General features: G+C 30.1%; 1 long non-coding RNA gene across 1 annotated transcript; it reads left to right on the top strand.

The window, feature by feature from the left end:
* Nucleotides 1–1898: 1898 nt before the first annotated feature.
* LOC111642401 lies at nt 1899–22771 on the top strand. The gene is made up of 3 exons (XR_002759544.1): nt 1899–1970; nt 19217–19440; nt 21443–22771. It is a non-coding gene; the product is annotated as an uncharacterized LOC111642401 (long non-coding RNA).
* Nucleotides 22772–22922: the final 151 nt, after the last annotated feature.

Below are 22922 nucleotides of genomic sequence, written 5' to 3'. Positions count from 1 at the left end.
CCTGGAGTACGTGTAAACGAAGATTCGCGCAAATTAACACTAATTATCATAGAAATTGGAGAGATACGTTTGACAAACTCGTATATTCGTTAAATATATCCCCGAAACGTCAGGAATGTCACGAATAGTTTAACACGGAGATTTTGGTCCCGTCTCTCATCACCAGCTGCTTACATTGTAGGATTGATCAAACACCATGGGCATGAGAAAGGTCCTATCAGTATAAGGGATAAGACAGCGTTGGAATACCCGTCCATGGACTTCTTAGAGGCCTCATGTTACTGATCATTAAGACGATATGTAGGTTATATACAGAAATATATACGTACCCGTAAAATATCTCTAAAGTAATTGGGTAGGGCCTCGTAAAATTGCTTAAAATGGCCCTGAAAAAGGATGAGTTGTAATGGGATGGCCGAGGCTGCCTAGAGATCTGGGAGAGCCGGGCGATCGAAAAACCCCAGGAATTTTTCACGGGTGGTCTGATTAATATGTCGGGCCCCCGTCACCCACCACTCAGTCGCTCGATTGTGACCTGGCCAAACTCACAACGGACCTGATAAAAGGTCCTCTTAATGTACACAGAATAGAAAGGGTAAAAAAAGCACATTATTTCAAAATCGCTTTAAAAAAAAAACTTTATTATTTATGTTTTAATAAGTTAATATACCCTACACCATAATGCTAATCGCTCTGATATCCATTTTGCCGAATTGTTAGACCTATATTGTATTTTAAAGAAGCAATGAGTTTTTTAAACGTACAAAAATTATAAACACGAACTGCGATAATGACTATATTATATATTTCATTTATATATTATTAATAAATTTATTTATTGATTTCATTTGAAATAAATCAATTACTGTATTTGTCAGTAATATAAACTCTCAACAGATGACGCCACTATTGGATAATATTACGAATTTCTGACGTTAAACGGTTATTTAAAATTTCTAGTTAAATAATAAAAAAAGACAGAATGTTATTTACATTAAAATAATGACGAATAAACTAGAAGATTTGGAATAAAAAAGAATCAAGATTGGTTCAAGCAATATAACGTACAGTAAAAAAAAAAAGCTATGCAATCCTATACGATTGTTAGTAGTGATAAGTTTTTTCTAAGAAGAAATCCTGCCCGAAAAACATATTTTCATTTCAGGTTTTAGCCAAGTTAATATAGAAAATCGTTTCCCTTCATTAATGGCAGGTGCTGTGTATTGACAACATCACCTGCCATCATCGCTTATCGGTTCAGTTGCTTTGTAACAGTGTTTATGATCGTAAACTTCGCTCATGGGGCCCGAAAATGTTAGGACATAAGTTCTCGGTTACCTACTTACCTATACTAAGGACAGTCGAACAATCAATCTATAAAAAATTGTAAAGATTTCGAACTTAATTAATTACAGAAAATTCTCTTTTACGCAAATAAGTAAATGAATGAATTCAAATACTATACCAGTCGACCCCCCTATAACGCTGTTGATAATTCCGTTTTATATGAATTCCATGTTGTACGAGTCACTTAGATTTTACAAATACGTGTGCCGGCCTGCGAACGCCTCACAGATTTGTAAAATCTAAGTGACTCGTACAACATGGAATTCGTATAAAACGGAATTATCAACAGTGTTATAGGGGGGTCGACTGTATTTAAAATAAGTTGCATGAAATATATAAAAGTTATTGTAAATGTAATGAAGTTCTTCGTCATTTGTGTGTTTTTATTCTTAATTTTTTTTTTACCTGTTAATTCCTTCCTCCTACGGATTTTCAAATTTAAATATATTAATACAATTTACATATATTAAATTAATACATTTAAATTTAAAAATCCATCGTCAACAGTCCTAAATAGGGTTATTGACGATGAGATTTTATTAGTATTTTTACATTGATTAAATAGAACCGTTGACGAATTATTTAAATCGAATGTAAAAGGCGAAATTTTTTTAAATTTTGAGGTATTTATTTATTATTCGAGGACTAATTTTATATTATTTTAACTAATATAAATCTATTTATAAGCTGTCATAGACCCGTTTAGTTAACATTTTAAATTTGACTAATTAGCTGATTATTTAATTAAAAGTTAATATTCTTTATCCGTTTACAACTAAATCAGAAATAGTTTCATTCAAATTTACAGACCTAAAATATAACGTATTCATCCTGCTTGACCTGATACTTATCATTCAGACGGTTGAATGTCTGCTTAGGAAGTTGACTCACAGGCTAATAAGCTCTTTCATTTTGCCGTTAGTCGCCATTCTCTTCTACAATTGTTAAGAAGTTCGTCGTAGTCATGAACGAATTATACATATATGGTAGTAATAAATATAATGACAAATGTCTAGAAAATCTATCAGAAGCGAATAGAGACTAACGGCAAAGCGTAAGTGCATATTACTGTAACCTGTGAGACAACTTCCTAAGGAGACATTGAACGGTCTGTATGGTGCATAATAAGTATCGAGCAGGTGTAATCGCTGACTTTTTGAGTTTATAACTCTCCTACGTTGCTACTTGTAATAAAATTTCCATCTAATTTTGATCTAGACAGACGAGTAATATCTGAAAAAGTGCTCGTTAGGTAACTTTGGAAATAAATCGTAAACATCCTAGCTTATATTTATCTCAGTTTTGCGATGATATTATTCTAAATTTTAGTTTTTAAATTATAAGTAATCTTCTGTAAAGTTCGTAAGCATAAAATTACAAGTATTTAGCCTAAAAAAACACTCGGTTAAATTACTCTTCAACATCTTTTAGCCTTCAATCTTAACATCCTTCGTTTAGAAAATTACTAATTTACATATCTTTTGCGTATTTTATACGATAGAAACAAATAAAAATTTGGTTTAAAGCGTATTGAAAATTAAATAATATGAAAATAGAATAATTAATTATTATTTTTTAATTTATCTTTTACGATATTTAATACGTTAACATATTTGGAGAATAGAATAAGCACAAAATATCTAAATCCATTAGGTTATAGTTATAGAAAATATACACATATACGTCCGCAAAAACTTTTCCAGGGGGAAAAGCTTGAAAACAAATAATTATATCAAAAAATGTTTATTTAATTGTTTAATTTTTGCGGGATTTTTCACAAGTAGATGATAGAATACAGTATTGTATCAATACAAAAAACAGATAGTGTCTCATGGTCGAGAATGTAAGATTACGTATGTCGACCATTTTTACGATTATAATTTGTAGAATTTTTTACTCGATCCGAGGTGAAGACAAGATGCCCCTCTGCAGATGCCCTTTTATATATAAATATTACATCCCTTATAACCATTAAAATTGAAGAAAATGTTATAAGCTTTATTAATGAAGTATTCCAGTGTGAGATGCTACAACAACAATTGAATGAAAAATAATAAAAAAAATGAATATAAAAGTATAAAAAGAAAACCGACAGAATATTTTATTATTATAATTGACAGGATCGGATCAAGAAGAACTCACTCAAAAATTAAAAATATTTGAATAGTTAATAAGTACAGTACATTTTATTAACATGTGACAATGGTTGTATTCCGGATGGTACAACAAACCATATTTGCCATCATAAATGTTTTGAAAAACAACATTTTAAAAGTTCGAACAAGTAAATTTTTATTTTTTATGTCGATGGGAAAGGGAAGGGAAAGGGGGACTGGGAAACTTCCCCAGTCCTTCCCTTGAATCTTCCACTAATAGTGGATCATTAAAATTAAAAAAGGTTATAATATATTAATGTAAGAAGTTTATTCCTGTAACAGTAATGAAATGAATGAAAAAAAAAAAAAAAAAATCTTAATTGTCTTAAAATTTATTTTACTGTGTTTGAAATATTACTTTCCCGATTGTTATATTTAACAAAGGGAAAGTTTCGGTCAAAAAATGGCTTCTCTCCAAGATTTTTACATTTCTGAGTTAAAGACACCTTGAAACGTCGAGAAATGCAAAAAAAACTTTGGCGATTTTTTCTTTGTGTGTATGTATGGGGGACACAATTTTGTTCACCCTGTTCGAAGCTTAATAACTCCTGTGCTTTTTGTCGAAAATTTCTGAAATTTTGCAGGGAGATTTGTTTATTTGGGAGATTGATGCTATTAAATTTTGGTGATTAAATGTCGAGGGGGTGGGGAGATAAAGGAAGTCGTGTTTATCTCCAGTAGGATCGGACTTAATGACGATTTTATTCATTATTAGCATTTACAATTTTTATAAAACCCATATTTAACTTCAAAATTAAGCTTTTTTCTATTTNTATTAATAAATATTAAATTAAATATTAATATTATAATATATAATATTATACTATTAAATTTTTGTTATTTAATTTGAGTTAAGCACCTTCAAACATAGATTTATTGATGTCATTTATATTATACGAGTGTCAATTTATTAATTAATTTGATTGAAATTCAATTGTGATGTATACCAAAAAACAGAAGTAGTATCTTATCCACATATGCATTGAAATCTAATTTGAATAACAATGTCATTGATGGTTTGTGTCGTGACATCTAATGACCTGAGGTGATCTCAGCACCACTAACTTCTGTATCAGTAGTCTCATCATTGATTAATCAGGCTGTCAACTTCCTTTAACACACAAAGTATATGGAGTTAACTGTCTTTATATCTCTAATTGTGACTGACTCTTGTTAAGTAGCTTGTTCAGCAGCCAAGTTATTGTACAGCAACTGGGGCAAATATGGCATTCAAAATTTTGTCTGTAAACCAAATTGTTCGAAAGTGAAGCATTCAAAACCCAAAGTTTGACTGTATATTAATTAGTTAATTCATTCTTTTAAAATTCTTATATAGTATATTCAAGGTCTTATTTTTAAGATTTAATTACACAATAGTTATTTATATTTTTTTAGAAAGGTTTATTTCAAATTATTTATTTTTAGATAAAAATTTGTTAATTTTTAGAAAGCATTTTCAATCACATATTTTCAACGATGTTCTTGCTGTTTTTTTTCTTTTCTGTTTTTTTTTAATAATTTTCTTTTAATACAGTATTAAGTTTTGTGATATACTGATGCATGGCTTAGTAGAAATTGTATAATTTTTTTTTTCTGAACAGATTTTAATCTGAAGGGATATGGATTCTATAATACAGTAAGACCCCGCTTAAAGCTGATTCAATATAACGCAGTGTGCTTAGCACCTAAAAAAACACTTAAAATTTATGCTGATCCAAAATAATGTGGCATTTCATTGATTTGTATATAATACAATTATTCCCAAACACGAACCAATCAGCAAAAGGTGGCAATTCATTGTAGCACGGTATTTCCTTTAAATCCATGTTTGTTTTGTGCAATTTTGGAAAAAATATAACATCATGGATGCCATAGGAAATAGCGACTTGGCTTGGCAAGAATTAACTGATAAATGCCTGAATGGAGTGTGGAAGAAGTTATGGCTGAAGGTATCCAAGAATTCTCATCAAGAAGAGCATATCACTGTATCATTAGATTGACAAAATTGTCAACTTAATCTATACAGATGTAGATGAGCAGGATATTGGGGAGTTACTTCAGGTTTCTGGTAAGAGCCTTACCAACGATGACTTCAAGAACTTGCAGAACAAGGATTTCATGTAGAACTGGAAAACAAAGATTCTGAAAACGAAGAACCCAAAGAAATTGCTACAGATTTCTTTAGTAAAAGTTTGGTAACGATAACCGAAATTGTTGATCAAATTGTAGTGAATGATCTAGATTTTGAAAGGAGTGTAAAAGCAAAACGAGGCGTTTGGATGCGATCTTCTGTTACTGATATTTGCTTAAGAAGAGAAAAAGTGACAAATGAAACTTCATGACTTTATTGCAAAAAAGATTTTCAGAAAAGTCATTACCTTTGTCAGAAAAAATGAACTAATTAATATATTATTATACATTTCTGTGTTCATTTGTCTATATGTTATTTAACATATATTATTATACAAATTAATATAAAAATAACTTAAAATTAAAGTAAATTTTTTAAAAATTTTCGGTCGTTGTTCCCCTATCCCTATTTACTTCACTTAGCGCTTTGTTGTCTAGGAACGCATCCCCATGTTAAGCAAGGTCTTACTGTATAAATATTTAAAAATTTTTCTTTTATGTGTAATATTAAAATTTCTAAAAACTCTAATCCAAAGAACAAAGATGTAAAATTTGTTACAATTTCATGATGAACTCAGGATATTTTTTTTCTAATTATCAATTAGAGATTCAGACTATGTACATTAAAAATTAATTAAAAATTAATTATATAATTTTTTGTACATAGTCTGAATCTCTAATTGATAATTAGAAGAAAAATATCCTGAGTTCATCATGAAATTGTAACTACATGCAAATTAAAGATAACTCGTATCCNTACAACAAACCATATTTGCCATCATAAATGTTTTGAAAAACAACATTTTAAAAGTTCGAACAAGTAAATTTTTATTTTTTATGTCGATGGGAAAGGGAAGGGAAAGGGGGACTGGGAAACTTCCCCAGTCCTTCCCTTGAATCTTCCACTAATAGTGGATCATTAAAATTAAAAAAGGTTATAATATATTAATGTAAGAAGTTTATTCCTGTAACAGTAATGAAATGAATGCAAAAAAAAAAAAAAAAAATCTTAATTGTCTTAAAATTTATTTTACTGTGTTTGAAATATTACTTTCCCGATTGTTATATTTAACAAAGGGAAAGTTTCGGTCAAAAAATGGCTTCTCTCCAAGATTTTTACATTTCTGAGTTAAAGACACCTTGAAACGTCGAGAAATGCAAAAAAAACTTTGGCGATTTTTTCTTTGTGTGTATGTATGGGGGACACAATTTTGTTCACCCTGTTCGAAGCTTAATAACTCCTGTGCTTTTTGTCGAAAATTTCTGAAATTTTGCAGGGAGATTTGTTTATTTGGGAGATTGATGCTATTAAATTTTGGTGATTAAATGTCGAGGGGGTGGGGAGATAAAGGAAGTCGTGTTTATCTCCAGTAGGATCGGACTTAATGACGATTTTATTCATTATTAGCATTTACAATTTTTATAAAACCCATATTTAACTTCAAAATTAAGCTTTTTTCTATTTTATAATAGTTAAAAATATAAAAAGTTTTTAAAATAAAATATGATAACAGATGGCGCCACCAAATGTTGCCGAGAAAGTTAAGCAACTCGTTGCTGGATTTTATTTATTTTTTATATATTTATGCATTTATCCATTAATTATTTTTATAGGCCTACTAGATACAATTAATAATCGATTCGTTCCATTATATCACGACATCAAATACAAATTTATTACATATTATATCGTGAAATTTAATATTAGAATTGTTGATACAATATACATTATATTTGATATAAGTTACTACTGTTTATAAATATCATTTGTTGAACAAATTTTTAATCGATGTTTTATTAGAATGGAAATCTTAGTTTAATCGCGTTTCTCCTAGTCTTTCTAAGTTATATCCTTTTGTTAATTCTATGTCATCAGTGGATATGGCATTCACTTTAGCCCGTGTTTGTCTATCATCGACCTTTCTGAACAACTGAACAGTTGTCATTCCAGTCCACTGTCTTAAATTTTGTACTGTACATTCTGTAACCGTAATGTCTTTGAACGTTTAGGTATTTTTCCCTTCTATCTTTTCCTGTATTTTGTAAAATTTTACTGTTATATTCAACAATAAAATAATGATGAACCGTTGAACACGGGTTCGAGCTTGACCAACGGTCTGCCAACGTGAATTTTTTCGGATTTCCTTCACTTGTTCACCTAAATAAGGTACCAGAGCCTGCTCTAGGGTGCTTGGCCCTCCTATGCAAGAATTTATATGGCACCCTGAAATTATCGTAATTATAATGTTCAGCTTTAATTGGTTATTTGTAACTGTAATTAAAAAGATAAATAATTTAAATAAACAAAATATAAATAAAAGAACAGCTTAGTGAAAACTAAATTCTTCTTTTGCGTCGGAGATGCCTTGTCGTTGGTGCCCTTGCCATCAAGAACCCTTATACCTTACATAGGCTGCTTAATGCTTTTCGCCGGCCCTGTAAGGGATAGTTTCTCCATAGGAAGTCCTTGGCAGACCGCTCTCGTGTTGCATTGCCTTATCCCAACAAACCAAACCTTTAAATGACAGAATTATTTCACCTTACCTTTCACATTATATATCAGTATTTTGATTTCCGTTTCGGAGATAAAATATATTTTCAACTTACTACGATAAATTTTATCGCGGTAGATCGCCGGAGTGTATCAATAGTCCATTTCGTTGAAAAATCATCCGAAAAGGATAATTATATTATAATGGTTTAGGAATATTCCTTGCGAATGTTCAACCAACTAACGTTATTCCTTCATTCTAAAATACTTTCCTTTGGATTTTGCAGAATTTTTTCTAATTCCATTCTATTTTAATTGTATTATTTTCAAATGCGATGTTGTGTAATGAAAATGAATATATAATACTTTAGAAAACAACAATGTAAAAATAGTTTTAAGATGTTATGTGACTGATTTTGATTCCTTTACTGTAACACTGAATAGAAATTTGATAATACTTCTATGGAAGGACTAGAAGACCTTGNTACTTACTTGTCTGGCAATTTTTCCAATCATTTCCGTCCATGTTCCATTTTCGCTTAATCCTCCGAAGTAATCGTCAACTGGCTTAGCAATGGAATAACTAATTGTATAAAAAATTATACATTTCTACTAAGAAGTAACCTTATGTATCTTTTAAAAGAAAGTTAGGTATACTCCAAATATATATATTGAAAACAAAAAACATGTTTTTGAATAATTTTAGTGTAAAATTCTTACTTCAATTCATAAAATAAAAATTTAATTTAATTCTTCATACCATGTTAACTATAGCTAAGACGGTTTAGTTCGGTAACAGTGGTAAAAGTAATCGGTCAAGGAACTTTTTGAGTTGATAATCGGTCCTCCATAATTACTAGAGACGTAACTTTTCGAAAAAAAAAATATATATGAATCATCTTATTGGGATTGACACGTGCGCCTTTCGTAAGAAGTGAGAATGGATTTTTTTGTCGTGGACGAACAAACAATAGGATCTTGATTAGTATTACAGGAGTGATACAGATAGAGAAACGACAAGCTACTTGTAGCAGAAGAACAAAATCCAGTCCAGAAGATTCTACAAGTTTTAGTATTCTGTATGTTTGAAAAACCTCCTGATCATCATGGACCTCACGCCCCGAGGTTTATAGAATCTTTTCTATGCTACCCCTCAGTAAGCAATAAAATAAGATCACTTTGCCGAACAGGTGAAATAACAAAATAGTAGATATTGATATAATCACAACTGTCAGATATCGTAATTTTTTATTTATAACTTCTTTTAAATATCCTGAAATAATAGGATATAAAGTCTATATATTTCAAGTTTTATATTCATCAGTATTACATATTTTCGTCTAATGTCGTGTCTCAGTTTTAATATTATAAAATTAATATACGAAATAGAAACTTATATATTTATTTTCGTTGACCGTTAGGAATTTATTTTGATACCACCGAAAACATCGAATTGTTTTAGCATCCGCTATAGAAATTCGTGAGTTTGTAATTTCGAATTTTTGATTCTGATTGGATAATCGTATATAATTTACCTTAATATTTCGAATAACGTCTTCAAGATAAATATTAGGTTCGGCGAATTGGTTCTCAACCAACGGAATTCCGTTTTGTTTCATCAAAAACCGGATTTTCTGTCGAGTCGTTGAAGCACGTTCGACTAGTCCATGGCACTGAACGGTAGATAGTTGTATGCGTTACGAATATCCCAACGGGACGGAAGTTAAAGGATTGCTACGAACGTAACAGAAAATTATCAGCTAAAAAACAATTTATGAATTGAATTTTACCTCAAAACTCAATTCCCAAACGTTAATAAGAGAATTCCACCTACCACTGTCAATGCGCGTGGTCGTTCTTTCGACACATTTGCGTTGGTTTTTATTCTCGATTATTCTAATTCGACATTAATTGCTGCTTTGCATATAGAATGAGTCCCACAATATGACAAGTTAAACGTCTTAGTTCCTCGCCTATGCAAAAATCCATACGTAATGCAATTTAAGTTAGAATGTTGCTTAAGAGTCGTTATTGCTTGCTTATGATACAATGGTTACAGCAATAAAATATTCTTAATATGACTAAATATTTAATGAATTATAATTTTAACAGCATAAAAAAAATGAGTATTTTAAATGCTTTATTATTATTTTCTCAGTAAATTTAAATGAATTCTTCTTGCAAATAGATGATAACATTATTAATTTCTGAAATAATAGTTGGATCTAATAGAAACAAATGGCTTAAACCAGAACAGGTAATTAACATTAATAATATAGATAACTTTTATCATATTATTATATATAGTTATCGATAGATAGACCGTATTGATGTCTGTATTGTTATGCTGATAGCATAACAATTAATTTAATTGCTAATTAATTAATTGGTTAATTTTTATTGATAATAAAGAAATAAAATTAACCAATTAATTAGTTTTACACTATATATTAATTATATCCGCAGATACAAAAAAAAATAAATAAAGATGATAAATAAAATTAAGGATTTTTTAAGTTCTTGATCATCTCAAATCCTTGTAGACTTACTATTCTTATTTTAATATCTAAATTTTTATAATTTTCTAATAGATAATATATAAAATATTTATTTATAATAACAAATAATGATAACCTTATGTATTTATCATTGTCAGCTGGATAATGCTTGTAGTTATAGAACCTTATATAATATAAATTATTATAAATATACAGTATAATAATTATAATAGAGCCTATATAAAATTATACTTTGATAATGTATTTAATCCGATTATATATATGATGAAAAAACAATTACAAATATATTAAAATTGTAAGATAACGCCAGTTTTTTAATTGTGATGTATTCACCGTTATTTCGGTTTTTTAATATAACTTTTATGTATTTTTATCTTGCTAGTTTAATTGAAACACCATTAAAGAGGGACTATTTTAGAGTTCGAAATGCATTTTTTGTGTATTTTATATATATTATACATATTAGTTTTAATTATTCACTAGTATGATAAGCCCTAATATAAATAACTGGTTCAATTAGTAGAGATGATTAATGAAATTGAGGGCAAAAGACAATGCAATATTAAATTCTTTTAATTCTTAAATTTAGTGAAGTGAAAATTATAATTATTGTTATTTCTAGTCAACTATTTAATACAAAAACAGAAATAATTTCATTAAAAATCACATGAAATATAACACTTTATCCCGTTTGATACTTGCCAAGTGGATTGGTAAAACATCAAAACAGAAGAGGAAACTTCCCAAAAGTTGTCAATTTGCTTCACAGATTAATAAACTCTTTTAATTTTGTACTTATATTTATATTTATTTCTAAAACGCTTATTATAATCATCATCGAGCGAAAGAGCCATTGTAATTATTGATGTAAGTGAACGTGGATTAACGGTAAAATGAATGTGTTTATTAGTCTGAAAGGTAATGTCCGTAAATAGATATTTAATGGTCTCTCCAAAACAGACACTTAATGATCTCCGTGGTAAATGTCAAATAAAGGTAATGAATTTCGTTTTGGCTCTGTAATTTCGTTACCGTGCAATTTTCAATGATATTGTTTAGTTTTTGTATTAAATTTATAATGAAGAATAACTTGCTAATTGCTAAAAATATCAGTTTTTTTTAAAGCGTATTGTTTAAAATTTAGAAAGAATTTTTCGTTTTGTATATTTTTTATCATAGGTCTATTTTAAACATACAATTGGAATATGGTGAAAAACATAGAAAAATTATTCACTATTATTACTATAACTTTTCTTCAAAAAAACACACGAAAAAAAGAGATGCTTAAATTATCCTTTAGCATCATCCATTTAGCATCATCATATCAAATATACCATTAACAATCTTATATCAATATAACTATAGACATGAACGTCCTCAGAAAATTTTTCAAGGGACAATTCTTGAAGGCATTTCTTCTATCAATAAATTTTTATTTAATTATTTAATTTTGGATTTTTTAACTTTTACGATTATAATTTGTCTGGAATCTTTTACTCGATCCGAGAGGAGGATAAGTGCCCCATTTGCCTCCTTCTGCGGACACCAATGACTATAGATGTCTACGTGTGTATGTATATATAGGGAAGATTGGGAGAATTGGGAATACATTTAGTTAGTCTGTATTACGAGACTCATTAGAGAAAATTTAGATCTTTTTATACCATTTGATACTCCAATCTGTAGGCCACTACATGTATACGACATTTAAAAAATCTAACTTGTTTTTACTCAAAAAAATTAAAAATTAGACAACTTTGCAGTGTTCGGTATTCCCCTGTGACAGTGCCTGGAGCAACGACACAGCTAGAAAATGGCCAAATTTTGTAGACAAAGAAAATGAAGAAATGAAATGTAGTTTATTTACACATATTCATTAGAAATTGAAATGCAATAAATTCGTCAATTTATAAAAAGGGAAATGCGCATCTCAAATATTAAATCACTACAATTTGGTTTCCATGGTTTGGTTGGATTGGGTTTCCATGGTCAGTATCTGCTCCTGACAGCGGCAACCAAAACTTGTACAGTATCATAAAGAAAAATCGAATAAATAGCCTATACGAAAAAGTGAATCCCGAGGCAATTCTGGACACTGTAGATGTCCGTGTTTGGCCTGAGGAAATATATCCGCGGTTGTCTCATGTTTGAGAGTCAGCTTTGGAAGAGAGACAGTCACCCTAAATTTTGATATATGGTAAATAAATAGCACGAAATACATTATTATCTACATTTACAAAGAAATCTAAAAATTTCATGTGATACTTATAATATATTTCCTGAAAAGAATAAACTCTTTCAAAAAGAACGAGTTTTCAGCTGCAAAAAGCATGGACGGAAACGTGCAAACATAACAACACACGTCAATACTGCGTGGCCGATAGGAATCATGACGAAAACATGATAGTGCTGCCAATCTTTTTTTTTATAATATTTCATGTCCGGCTTTACCTGGTGTCCGGAATACGCCAGTTTTTCCTATACAGTCTCTCCTATACGGAATACAGTATTAAGTATATAACTTATACAGTACATGTATACTGTATTATAGACTACATAACTACTAATCCCCCTACTTAATAAAAAAAAACGGTCGCTGGTAAAGAAAAAAAACCTCACGAAACACTGGTCTAGAGGATCAGTAGGTAATTTAAAAAATAAAAAATAATTTATTCTATATTTTCTTAATTTTTTATTACGTAAAATAGAACTCAAACCTTCTGCCCAAATTACATTTTGAATTGCGTCACAGTAGTATGAGCTACCCTCTATTAAAATGGGCTATTAAATCCATGAGATGGTTAAGTTTTTAACACCTGTGAAGTTGTTCTCCTTGTTTTTTTCATGTATAATCTTTTAAAAAATGATCTACATCTTTAATTAAACATAAAAATCTTAATATTATGTCTATAATTTAATTCATTTGATTAATATTAATATTTTCTATTCATTTTCTATTGGGATTTACTCAAGATAGACTCACGATACTTACTTAATAACACTACTTAACTGATTTTTCGAAAAGAAGCGTGATTTAAATATTATTAAAATGTTAAAGAAAACACTGTATAAATAAATTCCGGACAAATTTAAATGTATTATTTTAATAAAATTTCGAGAAATCATTTATCGTAACGTTGTCATAAAGAAAATGTTCTTGATCTTCGAAGCATTGCAGATATTACGTAAAAATCATCACAATGAGAAAAGAGTGAAAATTTCCTATACGAGTTAATCCATAAATGGCTTTATTAGTAATAATATATTTTAAATTCCAACAGCATTTCATTATGGAACTATTCGATATCTTTTAAAAGATTTTTAGAGATATATTGCATGTAATTCTGGTATTATTCTTATTCTTACTCACTCTAAATGAATATGTAAACACAAAATTATTAGCAATTTATTCTGTATTTATGTAAACTTGAGGAAATTGTGGCATAATCCGCATATAATAGAGCCTATATTCAAAATAAATGTAATAACATTTACTCTAATATGATTATGTAATAAGCATTAACTATTCTTAATAATATTGGATATAGAAATTTAATACTAAATTCCTCGTTAAGAAAAATTACCGTAATCTGCACATAATTCCGTAACGATATAATTAAGTCTACAAATCTAATTACATCACTGCATGTAACTTGAATCTGATCCTTTGTATAAACTCATTTCAGAAAATATTATGTAATAAAAAAGTGAAAATAATAAAACGGAGATTATTAATAAAGAAAATGCACATATTTCATGTAAACTATATACATTTTTTTTTTTTTTAAATATCTATTGGTAGGTATGCGATTCTATATTTGAGCCGACATTGTGTAATAAGGAACAATGATAGGAATTTTTCCGCTTTAAGCATTTTAAATGAAAAATTCTTATCTTAAATTGACGTGTAAGACAACAAACTATAGTAATAACTTTTATAAATGAAGAATAAAAGTAAATTAGAAAATAATAGGCCTATATAAACATGAATTACAAATTAAATAAATTTGGCTTAGAAAATTTAGTTTTTAAACTAACTTTTTAAAATTATAAATGCGAACATTATTTAAAGTTTTAAAGAGATTTATATGTGAGAAATGAACGTAGGAATGGGAATAAATAATGAAAGAAAATTATAATTTTTAGTGTCTTTTATTAAATATCTGAGGATGTTCTATAACTAATTTTGAATATTTCAATATGAATTCACGAGTTCGTGCTAAAATTTTTAGGTCGAAATAATAATATTTTTGAGACAGCAAAGTATATATTTTGCATTCTAATGTTAACTTTTGTTATGTAAAAATTCTATTAAAGTTTGTCATTAAGAATTAAATGCATTTTCAGGTTTTTTAACAAAAATGTAGGCGTAATACTTTTTATCAGACATGAAAAGTAAAAATTTCAAAACGTCTGAAAATTTTTGTTTAGATTTCTTTATCTCTCTAGTTATAAATTGATCCACAAGAAAGTTTCATAAACGGAACATTTTATTATAGGCTACATATTAAAATCTTATTTTTAAATCTGTAAGAAAATAAAAGTCGTCCACTTTTAAACAATAAAAGAAAAGAACCTAACACATTTTAAAGTATACCTTCCTAATCCAGTTAAGGTTTTTGGCTTTTAATCTGATCTTTCAATAAAAATCCTTTCTAAGGATCCACTGAAGGATACGAATGTTAATCCCATTTCATCCTACTGGCCTAATGAGATTATCCCCGTTATTCGTGATCTTTCATCCTTAAGTTATAAATATTTAACGAGAAGCTGGCTAATTAAATGAACAGGTGATCCAACACCCAAGATGAGGTCGAGGGGCGAAGGACGTTAAGGAGACAGACATAAAGAATGCCGCGCGCCCAAAGAGAGAATGCCACTTTTCCTTTCGTCTATTACTAAATATAGAGCATTTACAATGGGGTGAGCGTCTGCTGACAAATTCGGACACGTGCAGACCCCTTGTGGCAACAATAGAGGTCCTGAACTGCTTCCGTACTCTTTGAGAAGGATGGATGTGAATGGAGTGAAAAGCAGCTGTTCCAACTCCCGGAACTTCACCCAAAATCGGTTTAGTTTCTTAAAAATGAAAAAGGGGTCACCTTTACTTATCTTTAATTCTTCAAAGAAATTTTTATCTCTGAGTACAATATATCCCCTTTCACTACCAAATCTCAGCTTAATATACCTGCACAGTTATGAATCTATAAGTAAAATTTTTAAATTGATTTATATAATAAATATTCTATTATAAGTTAGATATATTTCATTTATCTAGAGTTTAATTATGTTGGAATTCATTAATATACGGTGTTATAATTTTATTTTTCGAAATTACAAGAAAAAACAAACCAAAAAAAAAATTCAAAAATTCAAAAACAAACTGGAAGTATTCTTAATATTTTTGTTTGATTCTCATATTTCCTATAACACAGCAGAGTATCAATTTCCTATTTCCCAATTATCAGTTTTTCTTTCATCCATTCTCATTGTTATGGGCCTTTGACACTATGAATAAAAACGAAAAAAATGGAAACGTTTAACGCTGCGGTGTAGTGTTAGTCCGTGATTATGTTTTGACCCCTGACTTAGGCGTTATAAAATAGCTCAAGTAGAATTCCCATTTCCAGATACAAAAGCGGATGCCAATGTTAACACAAAAAGAGATTAGTTGAACTAGTATTTAAAAATTGAAAACATGAAATAGGATTTTAAAAAAATATAACTAAAATATTTTGTTTTATGAAGATCATTAGTTTCCATTTTTCCATTTGAAATCTTTTTTTAACTAAACATTTTTCAAAAAGTAAATTTAATTAAATTTATATGCTATTGTTCTTTTACTTTCTGAAATTTCCATGACTTTATTTTGATTAAAGAAGATTTTTTAAAAAAAATTCACTTAATAAAAATTAATTTTATAATTTTTAAGTACAATATGTAAATTTTTGAAGATTAAATTATTATGAATGGATACAAATTATTTGTAAATTGTTTATAAGCATTTATAAGTAACAAATGATGGATATTTTCCAATTCTGAAACGTTTTAAAACTTTAAAATTAAAGTCCTGTATAAATAAATAATGTTTGACAAACATTGTAAACAAGCGAGTGAAAAGCTCCCTCCGAGCCGATTGAGCGCTGGGGGATTATTGGTGGAAAGTAAAGTCCTGTTTACCAATCACCTTTGGGGACGATGAACTCTAGGTTATTGGCTACCATTTAAGTCACGTGACAATGCCGAATAACACGAATGTCATTCACCTCCCCCCGTGACTGCATTTGCACATGCGTTAGTCTTTCCAGTGCCAGTGACCTACAACTAGGCAGCCTTTTCCACAGCCTTGACCCAAGGCTCTTCTGAAATAATCCTTCGGCCCCTTTGAAAATTCTCCTGATGTAATTAACATTCTTAACTATATTTTTTCGCTCCTCTGATTAGAATACCACTCTTGGATGCTCTTCCCTTCGCACCATCGATCGCCTTTATAACGATTTTCTTACTGATCCTAAGACAACGGTCGATGTTAAGAGTTTTCAAATTAATGTTAAAAAGAAAAAGAAAAAAAATTTAAATCAAATTCTGGTTCTGGTTCATCAGATAAATTACACAAGTTGATTTTTTTCCCTCTCTCTTTCTTAATAAGCTTACTTTAAAGGTATATTATACCTATTATCAAATAGCCTATTCAACCATTGTCCTTTTTTTATATACAGTGCATCTATTCCTCTTCAAATCTTTCTCTGACTTATTATATTCTACTAAAATAATATAACTACGCTAATTTTCTCTTCTCAGAAACACTTTTTCTAATAATAAAATTCCAAATTTATCAAGAATTTTCCCATAATTTAAGTAACAAGAACGACGAAATGTTTGATTTTTTAAAATTATGCCAAATTTTTCGAATTAATTAATTACATGTTTTTTTTTAAATCTAAATGTTTAAACTAAATGAATTGCTAAAAAAATCCGACATTTTGAATCTATAGCCTCGTGGATATCCGTCATTTGCATAGAAGTACGGTATTTTGGGGGGGCGAAACAGTTTTAAAATAGCCTAAATATTTGCGAATATTTTTGTTTAATTTGTTCCTTTAAATGTATTTATAAAGTTATAATTTACTTAATAGATTATTAAGTCTATACGAGAAGTTTTTATAGACTTTTCTAAAATATCAGCTTTCGGTAAATTTTAATTAAAATAAGATATGAATCCACAATTTAATATTAAAACTATAATAAATACTATAGAATATTATTAAACCTAATTCAATTATAAGTAGGCTACTCATCCCTCCGTTTCGGGCAAAGGCTCAGTCACGTTTGTTTTGGTAAAAGGCGCTGCACTCTGAGCTTCATTGACTTTTAATCTGAGTCAACCCTTAATTAAGTTTAAGGGGTCAACGCCTGTTTGTTTGATACATTTATTTTAAAATATTTTATATACTGTACGTTCTAGACAGCATTATAGGCCTGTTAGATTCCTACGTAAGCCTGTAGGCTATTTACTTTAGAAGATTCTTACGTTTCTATTAAACACTTAATTCATTAGTAACTGTTATTAAAATTATTTTAAATTATATTAAAGTCTTTACAAATAAATCAAAAGCTTCTTAATCCTCACGCCCCACTCTTTAATGAAAGTTTAATAAGAGATTAATAGTTGAGCCTCCTTATATTAAAAAAAAATGCCTATTATATAAAACATAAAGTAGCATCGTACATTAATTTAACGGGTTTAATAAATGAGTCGTGTTAAAGGTAAAGAGTAACAGCCTTTTGCATCATCAAAGGCCATTCTGGCAAAAGTTGCTCGGACGAGTGGTTATGAGAATGACTAGTTTTTAATGGAAAGTGAAGCACAGGAAGTTCGACTTATTACGTCACTAAACACGATGGATGACGTGTTGTTGACATGCAAGAGTTCACTGGCTTCGGGCACCAGGGTAGTCGCACTTCATTCCCTAACTCTCTCGAGGTCAGTAGCCTAGAACCCCGTTAATGCCGGGACGGCCTTGGTTGTGTGTCTGGAAAAATTCTCTTTTAAATAACAAAGCAAATTTTAAAATATATTCTACAAGTAAAGTCAATTGCTTTAATGTTAGTGTTTCGCATCTTCATTTCGTAACGTTAAAAATTAATGACTACCCGCGGATTTACACGTGAAGTTTTAAAGGGGTTTTTTTTTTTTGGTAAATGAACCATTTTACATCTTAAAGATTATAACAGAAACTGGAATTTATTACGTAGTACTTAATAACTAACGTTAAGATTTACAAAAAAAGAGATCATTTATATAATTAAAAGTAGTTAGAAAATATTGAAAAGAGACTATTTAAATAAATTCTTTAAATTTCCAATGTAAAATAGGAAAATATTTTATTTAAATTTATAAAATCATTTTATAAATAAATAAAGAAAATTTTAATTATTTATAATAGAATAATTCTATATTTATTTAATCATCCATAAAACAAGTTAAAGGTAGAGAAATTAGCTGATTTTTATATAAAAACAGTGTTGTCTGTATCGGGTATCTTTTATATATACGGCGATTCTTCTTTCAGAATTGCAACCACTTTCTTTCGTCTTTGTATCCGGCCTTGCAGGATCTGACCCCCGTCGAGAGAAAGAGTTGATGCCCTCTCAGATAGTCGAGCAATGCTCACAGCCCACTGTTCTGTTAATAACAGGTTGAGATGCCACGAGGTGAAGTACCATCTTAGGAACAACTGGCTGCCAAGAGAATAATGAGGAGCTTACTCAGTCGAACAAAGGCTCTTTCTGAATGGTTCAAATACCTATTTTTGATTCGTATTTCGTTTATATATAAGCTTTTATATTTTTTAAATTATCTGCTTATAAATTAATGTTTTCGCATGAAAATTCTAATTATCTCAATGAGAGATTTACAAACGAGTGATGTACAGTATATGTATTATTTGACCTACGAATTTTTTCTAATCAACACAGCATTTATAAATACATCTATGCTATCGTTTCGATCGCAAACATTGCCATATTTTACATATACATATTTAAAAATTTATTCGAATATAACTATTGATTTGACAGATAAATATTTCGACTAATATATATCCGGTGGGAAGCGCAGAAGTGGAGAAAAACAAACAAAAGTAAGACATGTGCATCCATTCGGGCACAGATAGATCTTGAAAGTCGTCACGGAGGAATACAGTTTCCCAGGAAGAAGACGGCAATGACCTAGAGAGAAGAGCCGATGACCCAGCCGAGTGACTACCGGTTTGATATTGCAGAGATGCAGGTTTTTGTAACACCTGCTGCCATATTGCCTTACTTCGTTTTTCCGCTTTTTCTCCAACTTGTTCAATGGGGAACCTGGCTAATTCGGAAATAAATTGCCAAAACTTGTTTCTCAGATATTTTTACATTTAATATGAAGTATTTGCCATTTTTTTCTCTATAATATCGAGTACAAAAAAAAAGATAATACGCTAAATTAATACAACGAAAACTCTTTAATAACGTTCGATATAACCGATAAAAAATGGTAATTGCTGTTTTAATGATTTGTTTTTGTTCTTGAGGTATTATAAAGTATTAATTGGGCTAACTTATTTCCATATAAAGAGCGATTATTTAAAAATAAATCAAATAAATGCCGTTCTCGTTATTAGATTTCAATAAAATTACATAAAAGTATGGAGATTAAACAAACATCAGAATAAAGTCTTAATAGGAGTTTTTTTTTTTTAAATAAATTAATTTAATAATGTATTATTTTACTCGTTTACATAATACCCGTAAAATTTATACTTTTCTTTATTTATCTTAAGGAAAATATTCCTGACCTTGTGAGAAAGAGTTACATAAATTTTGGAATTAATTATGTCGTGTTTTATTTCTTAGAAAATTATTTATAATAACATTAAACAATATTCCTCGTTTCCAACCGATTTATAAATTATTAATTTTTTTTTTCTTATATTTATAACTAATTAATTAATCACTTTCTAAAACACTCAATGGATTCTTTTGGTCTAGCTCGTCGTTTAAATAACTGAAAAATAAACCAGAAGGTTTGGCTTTCAGCAGTCCTCCATCATTTATCAACCCTAAGGTCCCTTTGTTGTTTAAGAATCGTCAACTATTAAAGGACAATGTTTTCATCAAGCGACAGAACTTCAATAGTAGCTTTTATGACGTAACTTAAAGTGTAAAGATTTATCGTCCTGCAACAAATATTATTACATTGACAGGCCAACTGGTTCAATCCCATTCAGAACCGTTCCTGCCTCCGACTCGTTTGTTTCCATCAACACTTTCTCGTTCATAACTGTCATGTTATGTAATGGGAACTACAAAGGAGTGAGCCCTGTACCCGAGAACTAAATACTGTATCAGAGACTATTACACAAGCGAGCAGACTGCTTTTTACACTATGATCTTTGATTCGTTTTACTGATGTCTATGTTATTACATTCGAACCGGTTATTTGTAAACTGTACGCATCGTAAAAAAACCGTACAGTTTCGACTTAGTTAAGAAGTCGTAAATAATAATTCGTATCGACGTCAAATTGTCAGGAATTTTTAATAATTAACTGGGATAAACGAAGCACTTTCTAACTGGAAATTGTAATATTTCCCCGGGCTAAAAAACGACAAAATAACCTAGCACGGCTCGTCCCGTACTTTCGCTTCGTAACGCACGTTATCTCTACAGTTTACATATACATAAATATGATGAGGAAAAAGGGGAAACTATCACTGCACGTGACGTCGGTATTGATTGAACTTCTTTTATTTTAGGACTATTTTATTTATAGACGAAAGTCGACCTAGAAGATAATGTGGATAAAATTGCCAATGGAGCAGGTTAGATGGTTTGCAAGGCCTCCTTCAGGGGGTGTTTCTGTTCCGGTGAGCACAATCGCTGTCATTGACCGTCTCGACGCCTCCAACCTTGGCCGACAGGTAGACGAGACCTTGACGTTTCTGCGCATGTTCGGCACTTTCCCTTTTTCGTCCCGCTCCTCCGCCTCTCCAGGGTCCAGTCGGGTCCAAAACACCGACCATGCCGAAAGCCTTTCTCGTGCGCAAAAATCGTACCCATTGTCGTTGGGGGCCAGGGGGCACGGTCACACCGCCCCCCAGCCCGGAACAAATGATAGTCGCCGTCACTAAAACGGATAGTCTACCAGGTATGTTTTTTTTTTTTTTTTTTTAACGTTTGACATTTTCGTTAAGTGTACAGATAATGTTCCCAGAATCGTTCTGTTGTTTTCGCTGAGCTTAAAACGTTCTTCTCGTTTTCGCTTCTAAAAACCGTTCGAATTTTAATCGTTTATGATCCGTAAAACTCCCATAAGTAGTCATTAAGTAAGCTTTATATAACACTACGTAAAACGAATAATCGTGCACACGTGCAGAAGATAAAACGTTAACTAACGCCAAACAATTCATTTGCATATCGGTACGGAGATTTTAGCGTTATTATAAGTATAAAGGTAAATTACACTCCGATATCTCGATAGTTTCCTCAATATAAATTTATATGTATACGTATTTTACATTATCGTAACTTGTAAAAAAAATTTAACGAAGAACGATCGATATCCTGTTCGATTAAAACCAAATCTTCGGTAAACAATACGTAGTCTTGGATTAAATCCAAAGTTCTGAGAATATCCATTTTCACATTAACTGAAACTAATCCTAAATGTAATTTATAATGGTATTTTTAAGGTCGGAGACGAATGCAGTCATTCTTTCTTAATGTTTTTTTTAACCGAAACCCATTTCTGAAAGTCTCTTCCGAGAACTTCTAACCCTTGAAACCCAAAATGACTCCGACTTACCCATAACCTTAGTCAGACGATTTCACTAAAATAACTGCCAGATTGATAACGTAATCTATTACATTTTTTTTCGGTTTTTTTTTTCGAAGGAGGATGTTCCGTCCCTGACCTCCTTCGAAATCACGTGAATTGAGTTCAGGGCCATCGATGTCACGTTAATTTTATGCGTGCGTTCGTGAAATGCATTTTAAGAAGTTGGACCAAAACAATCGTCATACATGTTATTTTTTTTCGTCAAACTCAAATTATGTTAAGATGGCCTATTCAAAAAAAAAAAAAAAATGCCCATAAACTAACTAACACCATAATAGTTGAATCTAGTTAGATCTGGTGTTTTCATCTGAAACGTTTCCATGGTTTATTAATGAAGTTAACTAGAAAAAGTAGATCTATTCTAATAGATATTCGTGTATGTTTCTGAATAATTTTTA

Source organism: Centruroides sculpturatus, unplaced genomic scaffold (assembly GCF_000671375.1).
Source record: "Centruroides sculpturatus isolate CEXI.00-Female unplaced genomic scaffold, Cexi_2.0 scaffold1648, whole genome shotgun sequence".
In the NCBI taxonomy this organism is placed as follows: domain Eukaryota; kingdom Metazoa; phylum Arthropoda; class Arachnida; order Scorpiones; family Buthidae; genus Centruroides; species Centruroides sculpturatus.
This window is presented reverse-complemented; position numbering and strand designations above follow the sequence as displayed.